This window comes from Triticum aestivum, chromosome 1B (assembly GCF_018294505.1).
Source record: "Triticum aestivum cultivar Chinese Spring chromosome 1B, IWGSC CS RefSeq v2.1, whole genome shotgun sequence".
Lineage (NCBI taxonomy): Eukaryota > Viridiplantae > Streptophyta > Magnoliopsida > Poales > Poaceae > Triticum > Triticum aestivum.
Window position 1 is genome coordinate 175307806 of NC_057795.1, and position 11092 is coordinate 175318897.

The following is an 11092-nucleotide window of genomic DNA, read 5'->3' on the forward strand; positions in this document are numbered from 1 at the left end:
TTATTAAATTGGTCCTTAAAATCTTCGCAAGCTTTTGTACGCAATCACCAGGATTTTCCTTGCCTGTGGGACAAAAACAACCAGGATTTTCCTTGCCAACTTATGTTAAAAATTTACTTTTATAAGTTAATAACACGTGGGATGTTTTTATAATGTATATATAAGTCTCTATAAAATATATGATAATAGTAATAATATAAATATATATAATGTGGTTAGAAGGGAAAACATAAATTGGACACAACATTATTACTCTTATATATAGATAAATAGAACAGAGACCTGGGTTTTATTAAAAAAATACATTGGGCTGCCGATCTTTAAGAAAAAGCCCATAGGACGGTATGGACATCAAAAAATAAGTTGAAACCACTATCTCCGTATGTTGTGGGCTACACATGTTAAAATACAAAACCTAGGCCTAGCTGATACTTGTTCGCCCTCTGGAAAAAAATGATACCAGATCCCCGAGCGAACTGGATTAAAGAGGGGGCCGGCGGCACGACTAAACAAGCACATCAGGAGCGATTTTTCTTCTTCAGTGGATGGCTCTCGATAGCGTTTTTTTACTTGCCTCTGCACCATACAACTTGTATTTTTAGCCTCCCAGTCCATCATGGTGGACCAGCAGCCCATTTGCTGGGCGGGCCAACCTACAGAAACCAGCAATCGATTTTTCATCAAGCCCCAAAAACAACGCAGTACTATGTTTGTTTTGAGGCCGAAAACATTATAGCGGGGGTTGAGCGGGGCAGAGGGGAAGACAAAGTAATAAAAAGATTAAAAAGAGCTGATGCACCGTTGCTACCCTCACAAAACAGGTGCAATTCTTCTCGGGAAGGTGTGCCGTTGACACCCACACATCACATACCCCACAATAGGCATACTAACAAGTTCACACACAAATACAACAGAAAAGGTAAACATTCATACCAAACTCAGGTTCACAAGACACGTCCATATTCATAGCCAACATTACTATCAACAACTCAAAAGATTCATATATACACAAGCTCAGCATATCTATGCATCCAAATGATTGATAGATCACACGACAATATTCATACATAATTCACAAAAAGATTCAGATATACACATGTTCAGTATGTTTATGCATCCAAATGATTGAGATCACAGCCAATATGATCCATGGATGAACTTTAATTACCTAGGGTACAGACTGGTAAATGGTGTTCTGTCGGAGGTACTTCTTGCTAAAATTAGCTCTTGTACGAGTAAACTTTCGAGTACATAAGAGGCAGCACAGACAATCTGAACTTTGCTTGTAGGTTTATCCTCAAATAGTGGCCTCGTGCCGAGCGAGGTTTGAGCAACTTGGCCACTACTTTCATCCAACTAGTTTACTGGCTCATCTTGGTGCTGTAGCTCGTCAGAATTCTACATTGCAGACGAGAAAGGAGGCGGTTGAGAAAATGAACCACCCAAATTTTTTGTGCAGTTCAACTGAAATGGAGCATCCTTGGCGTGTAGCCTTATTAAGTGCCAGATGAATATACGCGTCAACCAACTTGTCTGGAATCTTTAGATTCCATGCCATACAGTTCGTTACCATATCAGCTGATAACCAAAAGGCACAAGTTGGGACCAAAGACTGGACTATGTTCTTCTGGGCTATGCGCCAAGCAATATTTTTGGCGTTCACTCTCCTAATACTTGGGAGTTTGACAACTGGTTGACGTCGGTTGATACTCGAATGAATATAGGCACTTCTTGTCAACATCGATGCTTGTATGAGTGAACTTTGGAGTACATGGCAGCAACATAAGTATCTGTCCATCTGATCATTTTGTGCAGTTCTACTGAAATCACCCAATGCAATGATTTGCCTGCGAGTTCAGGCTCCAAGTTACTCCTTTATAAAATCGGCAAACAGTAGCACAATACCAAATTATCAATACATGACAAGCACAATAATCAGGATAAAGACCAGTACCAACCTGTGTGAGGTAGCATATCAATTACTATTTTCTTTGACTGGAAGCCAAGATAAGCGAAGCGACTGACATCGAAGGAAGAAAGCAAGCCGAGATTAGCGACTGACAGGAAAGGACGGAAGCTGTCGAGGCAATGAAGCACCCAAGGTTTTTGTGTAGTTCCACCAAAATCGAGCATCCCTGTTGGCACATATATTGAGAGAGTGAGATTACTGTAATAGTGGGACTAGTTGATGGAACATACACTAACAAATAGAAGCACCCTCATTATCTTAATGGGTAAAGTTAGCAACATAATAGTCTTTCTTAAAGAGAGGTATTAGTTTATTTAATTAGTGCCAATTAGCTCAACACTCAAAGCATTGCCATTTATCATAGGTTGCAAAACTTTAACATGCAAAGATAAAGGAGTTTCTCATGACAGTAGCACGATACAAATAGAGATGACAACAAACTAATATGGATGAAGGCCTTAGGCCCGTACCAACCTGAGAAAAAAAGCTTATTCATGTAGTCCCATAAGAGATGATAAAGCACTCACTGGAATCACTCAATAGTATATATTTTTGTGCACTTCAAATATATGGTTGAAATCACTCTTCTTTACCAGTGCTGAGATTATATCGAAAGATTATCAAGAACTTCCAGCAGAGTTAAAGCACTGGTTGGGATATAGTTCATTGTATTGTCTTGTGTAGTTCCACTAAAATGTATGATTGGCACAACATGATCCTTGTTTGCACAAGTAAGAACAAGGTGAAACCTTCATTAGCTTAGTGAGAAAGGATAGGAAGACATTAGCATATTACTCGAACAGTAGCATCAAATTCATGACGGACAATACGCAAAACATCACCTCATTGAACCAATGGCAATAAATTGACATGCAAAACAATAGCACTATTATGTCATGACACTAATAATATTCCCTCCCTTCTCCACCACATGATTCACCTCCATAGACAAACATACACACGTACATGATTCAGCATAGGGTCCTACTAAAGATTTGTTTAACTCCGACAGGAAAATTAGGCTGCAATAAATTAGTGGTACTTAAGTACTCCTAATTAATTAAGTGAGACAGTAGAAGTGGAAGGGCTCCCTGGAGGATCATCTCACATGTAAGGTAGTCCTTGCCGGAGCCCTTGAATGGCCTCGACTGAGGCCTCTGGCTTCAGCAAGATCGCCTTGGCACTGTTTATTCTTCTTCTTCCTCCTCTTCATGCTCTGTTTCTCTTTCTCCTCACCAGTTGGTGAAACCAAGTACATGATTGGCCTTGTAATTCAGAATTGGTTCTGTCAGTGAGGGAGTACAAGTGTACTAGTAAAAAATAGCATTATTTTCTCATGGCAGTCAGAAAATAGAGATGAACACATGCATTAAATATCATTCTTACCTAAAGGAAGGTTATGGCGCCAATATGGTTGATGAGGATTGGAACACAAATCTCCCTTTGTGCAGTTCCACCGAAATGAACCAACTGTTCCATTCTGACATTCCAGTTAAACAGCACAAAAGTCACTTCTTTTAAGAAGAGTTTTGTGCAGTGCACCAAAACGTCACAACAGCAACCAGGTGAATTGGATATCCCTGTTTGCACAAAAAGGTATAGAGGAAACAGTCAGAGTCATAAACAATTACAGGCAAAAACATTTGGCTAAACTTGTCATGGCTTATAACAGTGTCATGGCTTCATTTTTACCAGGGACATTAGATTAAGAACAGCTAAATATTTGGTATAAGGGCATGGGACAGTGGGTGCACCAGCAGTCCAACACCATGTATGTAAACAGGGGCATAAAGTGGTGATTCATAGTTTGTTGCCCCGAGAAACAAACATCCAAGAAACATATCTGGGTTGGTCCCATTTTTGTTCACTCTAGCCACCTACTCCTATGTGTGGATAGCAAATCTAGTCCCGGTCATACCACTATGTACAACGTTACCACTATATTTGCCTTTTCGACCAAGAGACTGGTTGGATGACCAGTCTGTACTACTTTCACCCCCTTTCCTTCCTGTTTGTACCAAATCCGATGTAGTACATACTAAATTCCCCCACCCCACTTTATTTCTTGTTTGAACCAAGTACTCCCTCCGTTCGGAATTACTTGTCATCAAAATGGATGTGTCTAGAACTAAAATACATCTAGATACATCCATTTCAATGACAAGTATTTACGGACGGAGGGAGTACAAGATTCGACTCCATGAAGTAGCTTTACCTCTAACAATAGAAGAAAAAAATAGGTGACGTTGGACCATCCGATCAAGAGGGGCTGAGAGGTAGAAAATGATGCACATGCAGCGACATAGCGTGCTGGGGAAGTAGAGCTAAGGCGGTTTCGAACGAAGATATACCTAAAGGTCATCGGGATGTGGATAGGTGGGCGGCGGGAGTCTGGATCCGCCCACATGCGATGACGAAGGGATCGGAGGACCTCCCGCGCCGGTGCTCGGCCAGAGATAACGGTGTGGCCGACAGTGGGTCTCCTCCCTCGCTGTCGACGATGGCCTAAACGCTGCCCCTCCTCCCCTTCATCGGCGGAGGGGGATATGTTCGGATCTGTAACCAGCGGTGAGGACAGAAAGACAATGTTTTTTGAAGGGAGAAAGACAATTTACCACCCCTATCTTGTTTAGATCTGGAGAAGATGAGAGTGTGCGAATAGAGCAACCCTAGCAAGCAAGCGCAGAGGCTCCAGCCTATATATATGTAGTGGGGTAGTTTTCCTTTTTCACTCCATCAAAACAATCGTTTAAAATTGTGTACTACATGCCAGGTCGCGGTTTTTTTAGTTGTTGATTGTTTTTTGAGATAGCTACCCGCTTGTTCCAAGTGGTGTTACGGTGTGCCAGGTCGCACTTTGTAGGAGTATCATTCAAGTCTGGTACTACAAGTCCCTCCATTAAATGAACAACCACCCCCTCGTAAAAATTGTGAACAAGCCCACGGCTAAAATTAGCGGAAACGTGGGTTGCCCCAACATGCATTATTATTTATATTTTCTACTCCCTCCATTCCTAAATATAAGTCTTTTTTATTAGCCACACCTAAGACAAGAATTTTTTATTAGCAGTGAACCCCACATGTCATAGACACAAATATTGTGGCAAAATTCCCTTAGGCAAGCCAAAGTGTGTCTAACAATTTGAGCAACTCAAGTTAGGCAAGTGTGGCAAGTGTGGGAAAAATAATGTGGCAACATAAGACAAACATAGTCACAATCCAAACAGCCCCGCAATTTTTTGCGACATGCATGAAAATTTGGTTAGATAAATTTATAGTAGAAATTTGGCAAGGTGCATCAAATCAACACATGCAAGTATCAAAAGGAAAGTCACGGTATGCATGCATGCGTTGTACTCCCTCCATTTCCAAATGTAGGTCTTTTTTGAGATTGCAACAAGAGACCACATACGAAACAGAATATGTCTACATACATCCGTATGTTGTAGTCCATTTGAAATGTGTAAAAAGACTTATATCGAGTGTAGTGCTTTGATGTGTCGCGTCAACTCGTACAAGACTGAGAAATTTGATTACTACAACAACCTCTCCCTCGCGGACTGAGCTCCGGTGCCTAAACTGCACCTGCCTTTGGCTGCATGACAGGAGGGCCAACCACCTGTTGGGCCCACCTGTCATAGATGCAAAGGTAGGAGCAGTAAGTAGAAGCTTTCGCTACACGCTATCCCTCCTGCATGAGGTGGACAGACATGCAACAGTGGATTCGATACTGTACAAGTAGGAGTAACATCATTGTTTGTCTTCTCGAAGAGGCGAAGAGCCAAGCGCAACCCGAACGTGGCAGTTGCTAACGCTCGCATGGTGCAGTGTCTTGGAGCATGCATATAGTAGCCAGGCTCTTGCATGAGACAAAGTTGCTATTTGAGCCCACTATTGTAGTACTAGTACTTGCTACTCCCTCCGTCTAGGTGAGTAAGTCATTGATTTTGTAGCTAAGCTTCCCTCATTGAATTGTTTAACAATTAAACTCCGTCATCCATTGGTTGATACTCATTCTGCATAGGTCCACGCGCTTAGCACCGTTTCCTCCTGGGGTGACTAATGTTTATTTGCTAATTAATAGCATTGCATGCAATGAACTAGCCACTGCAAGTCATTAAAAGCATGCACACCTCTCATCTCTTATTGGTTGATATGTCAAGAAACAAGAAACAAGGTAGATGTTAATGCACCGTGCCTAAGTGTTTTGGGACTATTTGGTTTTCGTAAGATGACTTACACACCTAGACGGAGGGAGTAGTATAGCCCTGTAAACCGGAAAGGAGTATTTGCCTTTCTAGAGATTTCAACAAGTGACTAGACTACACCGCGTGCAGTACTCCCTCCCTTCTGGTTTATAGGGCTCAAATCTCAAATCTCATGAACCAAGGCATTTTGCAATTGGAGGAATGTATCTCGTACTTTACAAAACTACCCTAATTAAACTCATGCATTAATTACGTAGTTATCTCGTTTTCCTCTCTGCCTTGGTCGCGGTGCACAATATTGAGCACTCCTATATGACTAGCCGCTCTATCTACATGTGGGACATCAAAGCATCTAGGCCGGCGTGCCATCCACCAAATCACAGCGAGGTGCTACAGTCGAGACTCACCTGTCACCCCGGTGTGGCCGTCATGACCCGACATATCATAAAACCCACACCTTTACCAGTAGTGGTAAGGTGGCATCCAAGTTGGACTGGACGAAGCAACCATCATTTCACTGGAACGCTCGTTGAAGCCTTTTCTTCCCTTTGTTGAAGAAAACCTCACTCCAGGCTACTCACTTCTACCATTTTTCTTCTGTACCGACAAAGGAAAGGTGGGCGAATTAGTTATGCTGCTATATTTTCATTCCAAGAATCTTCTTTTTGTGAAGCACCGACCGATTATCACATCCTATTCTTTTCCCATTTTCATTGCGCTTGTGGTTTCCTTTCTATTGCTTTTTGTTTGTCAGTTCATTGATGGATCCTGGAGCACTAGGCAAAGAGTTGTGGGCGGACAACCCACTGGAGACAGCGATCTCCAGGAAGCGAGCACCGACCAATGAGTTGACCATGTTGGCGGGCCAAGCCATGGAGACGAAGAACTCCAAGAAACAAGCACTGGCCAAAGAGTTGACGATGTTGGCGGACGAACTCCTCAAAGAAAGTTGGAAGAACAGCAAGGGCCCCACCGTGCCTACCCCAGAAACTCTGATGGCCACCTATGCGAGGCTCAAGGCCGAGTTTGAGGAGATAGTCACCGTTGAGAAGCAGTATTCCCCTGGCAAGGTGATGGCCCCCATCGAGGACGAGGAGATGGCCCTCGGAGGGATGAGATCCCCCAGTGAGCTGCACAAGGTAAAAAATAATGGCTTATTACCATAGTTGTGGTTTTCGATTATTTGCAATGTGCTTGCTAATATGTTAGGGTTGTACAGGTGCCGGTGGACATCCTTGATGATTCCGATGTCGCGGCCCGTCCTATTGGCATTGCCCCGGAGATCGATTCCGATGCCGCTGTCCATCCCGTGGACATCGCCCCAGAGATCGATTCCGATGTCGCGGTCAGTCTTGTGGACATCGCCCAAGAGAACGATTCCCATGCCGATGTCCGTGCTGTGGTCATTGCCCGAGAGAAACGTTGGGGCTGATGAGCTCGTGGTACGCTTATACTTATCCGTCGTTGATCGACCAATAGCCTAGCTCCTAAAATTGTAGGCTTAGTGATCGATCAGACAATAGTCGACATAGATACATTCAGGCCTCATTTGGTTCATAGGGTAGGAAAATCGTAGCAAAAGTACAGAGACGTACAACACAAAATCATAGCAGTGCAGAGACGTACTCCCTCCGTTCCAAAATAGATGACCTAGGCGGGCTAGTTTGGCCTAGTGGGTTTTAGTGATATGACGTGGTATAGTGCCGTCCAGTCTTCGCGTGTGGTAGTAGTATTGCGTGTATAGTAAGTTTTCTTGAAGAAGCGGAATTCAACAAAGTCATGATGGTTCCTTCATCCGAACAACTTACAGTGGGAAAGGTTGGGCCTGCGATACGACCGGGGTAGACCAGGATAATTCTGTGCATGGCAGGTGGACCAGGATGGTCGACGTCCCACATGTCGGCGAATGAAAGTATTCTTTCCGATATAGAGGACAAGCAACGAGTATTCATTGTTTATTTTTGATGAAAGCTATTGTCTCCACTGTTATGACGGAGGATTGTGAAACACGGCAGCCCAGTGAACTTGGCATGTGCACCACTCCCTCCTTCCTCATGTAATGCTACCATACTGTTGACTATAAGGTTGGCTATAAGGTTACAACTTTTTCTCACTTTCTCTCTATCTATTTCCTCTCAAATGTTTTTTACCTTTCTTTTTTTAGACACCATTGTTTTTTATGCCTTTTTTTAGAATTATTTTTTATACCTAGGAGCACGTGTAGATACAGCCTCTTGTAGAGCCCACTCCTTGACTTTGTCAATGCCTCCCTCTCCTCCACATAAGCGGGCTTATAGCCCAGTTTTTTAGTACTTGCTATGCATGCACGCAGCGGGCAGCTGGCATCTTGAGGGGCCAGGGTGGCCAGAGCGGGCTCCAGAAGCGGTCCGGACTCCAGCATGGCCCACCTCACATTATCACCATATATTTCTTGGAGTCCGTGCGCGGCGGGCGGGCGATCTCTTCTCCCTCCCCCGTTTCTCTCTTCTCAGCCGACGCCCGCCGAGCAATTAGATTTCGTCTATCAACGGTTTATTCAATTACACTCCCACATGTCAGTGAAATTGCAAGACAACGCGTGTCCCCTCTGGTGAGCGGCGTGCGAGCCGGACTGTCGGGGGTGCGACGCGTACGAGTCGTAAATGTGCCGCCTTTTCCTTTAGAACTTGCGAAGCGTAACATTTTCGCGTGATCGATCGATAGAAATCTAGAACAAAATGACGAGGGCGGTGCTTTCCCGCTCGTTAGGCGGGCTAGTTTGAGTGATATGACGTGCTACAGTGCCGTCCACTTGCTCCATTTCTATGTAAGCAAGAGTTTACACTCTTACGCGGGAGGAGTGCGAAACACCGCGGATCTGATTTTGATCGAGGGATAACTGTTCCCTGCCAAATAATGGAGGACTGTTAGTGATTATAGCATGATAGTTAGGGCATCTCCAGCGCTGGCCCACAAATTTACACCGTCATCTGTCCGAGGACACTGATGGATGCCATCCGATGCTGCCTGCATACCTTTCGACAACTATATAAACTAACCGGACGAAATTCATGCAAACAAAGCAAATTTCAAATTAACCGGATGAAATTCATTACATTTCAAAAACTTTTCCTACAAACTGGACAAAATTCATTACATATTCTGCACAAACCGTACTAAAACCTACTGTAAACCTAATCTAAATGATCGCCAGTGCCCGACCACCATGTCCGGCCATGAACCCAAGAAAGCCGGTCATTGCCTTTGCCTCCTCCTCATCCGCCTCGATAACCTCCTCCTCCGGAGCACAAGGTTCTGAAGATTTCTGCCTCCATGTCGCCGTCAAGCGGCTAATCGGCCACCGATGTTTACCCCACCAAGCTTGGCATCGACTGAGTGGAGTAGCGGTGTCCTTCTTGGGACCAGAGCGGCGGCGACCTACCGTGTACTACTCTTCCTCGCTGCCGGCTGTGCCCGCGCACGCGCGCCGGCTTTGTGGTCATGGTGGCGGAGGGAGGCCGGGGGGGGGGGTGCTGGCGGTCTCCTTTGTTTGCTCCTGCGACAGTACATCGAAGAGAGCTTTGGAGCGCGCCCGGAGCAGAGCCGCCGATGTCCCTCGTCTGCTCCTGCGACTGTACGTCCAAGAGAGCTTCGAAGTGCCAGGAGGCCATGGTTGGAGTGGTGCCGATAGAAGGAAGGGACCGGAGGAGAATAAGTGTGGGTCTTTGGCTATGGCTGGGAGCTGGGGCTCAAGTTAATATAGCGGGCGAATGGCAATGAGCCGTGGCAGACGGATGGACAAATGGCACCAGAGTAGGTTCGTCGGGCGTGAATGTGGACGCTGCTTCAGTGACTTAACTGCAGATGCGTTGGGTTACTAACATGTGGGCCCAACGGGCATCTGGCCCGCATGTCAGTGACACACCAATTGCACCTGCAGTTAAGTCTGGTGAATGCGGCATTGACGTTCTGGAGAGACGGTGACTGTTTCAGGCGGGAAGCGCGCGCTAGCGATGGAAGGGGTTTCAGTAGGCTAGGGTGGTCAGACACTGGCGTGGTGGTAAAGTGTGAACTCATGGATGACGAGCCTTTGAAGCATATGCGACACGTATTGACAACCACTCTTGTCGCTAGCTAGCCTTCAACGACCACCATAGACACCACACAACCATGCATAACTTACGAATAATGGACGAATCAATCAGACAAACACTCGTGTGAAGTGGCACTAAGATCGGTCGCTCACGATAGTACATACTCCGTACCATACTACCATAGTACCATCTCTAGCAAGGCTGTTTTATAGATTGTCGTTTTGATGGACGATATACATGAGCAAGGCTCCGAGTATGACCATTGGTGTTGAGACAGGTGAATACATGCTCGGCGTTCGCGTAGGCCTCCATCAAACGTCTAAACAGTAATGTCAGGCACCGCCGGGGCGAGAAGGTGATGGGATCGCCGTTTGCGTTGCGCCATGAGTAGGACTTTGATTTAGAGGGCGACGTGCATGCATTAGCATGCTTTGACAATGTGAGCGTGAGTGTCTGACGCGAAGTATTTCATTTTCATTTGGCTGACGAGGACGCGTTGCAGCGACAAGCCGTGGTTTGATTCCCCACATACGCATTATTTTGGTTTTTGCAGTATTTCTTTCTCCATTGGCAGGTAGGACCGCGTAGATAGATAAAGAACACGAGATGATGAGGCGCATGCAGACTGTTTGACTTGTCAACCAGACAAATACGGAGCTATACGCTGAGCCAGTGACCGTATAATCACTATATCTTGTATACAATGATCAAAGTGAGCTATCAAGATAAGTTCGATGACCGCCAATGCATTTTACTCGGTAATAAATGACCAGGATTGAAGGGGAATCCAAATTTCCTTTGTCTTCTGTCCTTGAGCTCTTGACAAACCAATGCACTATACG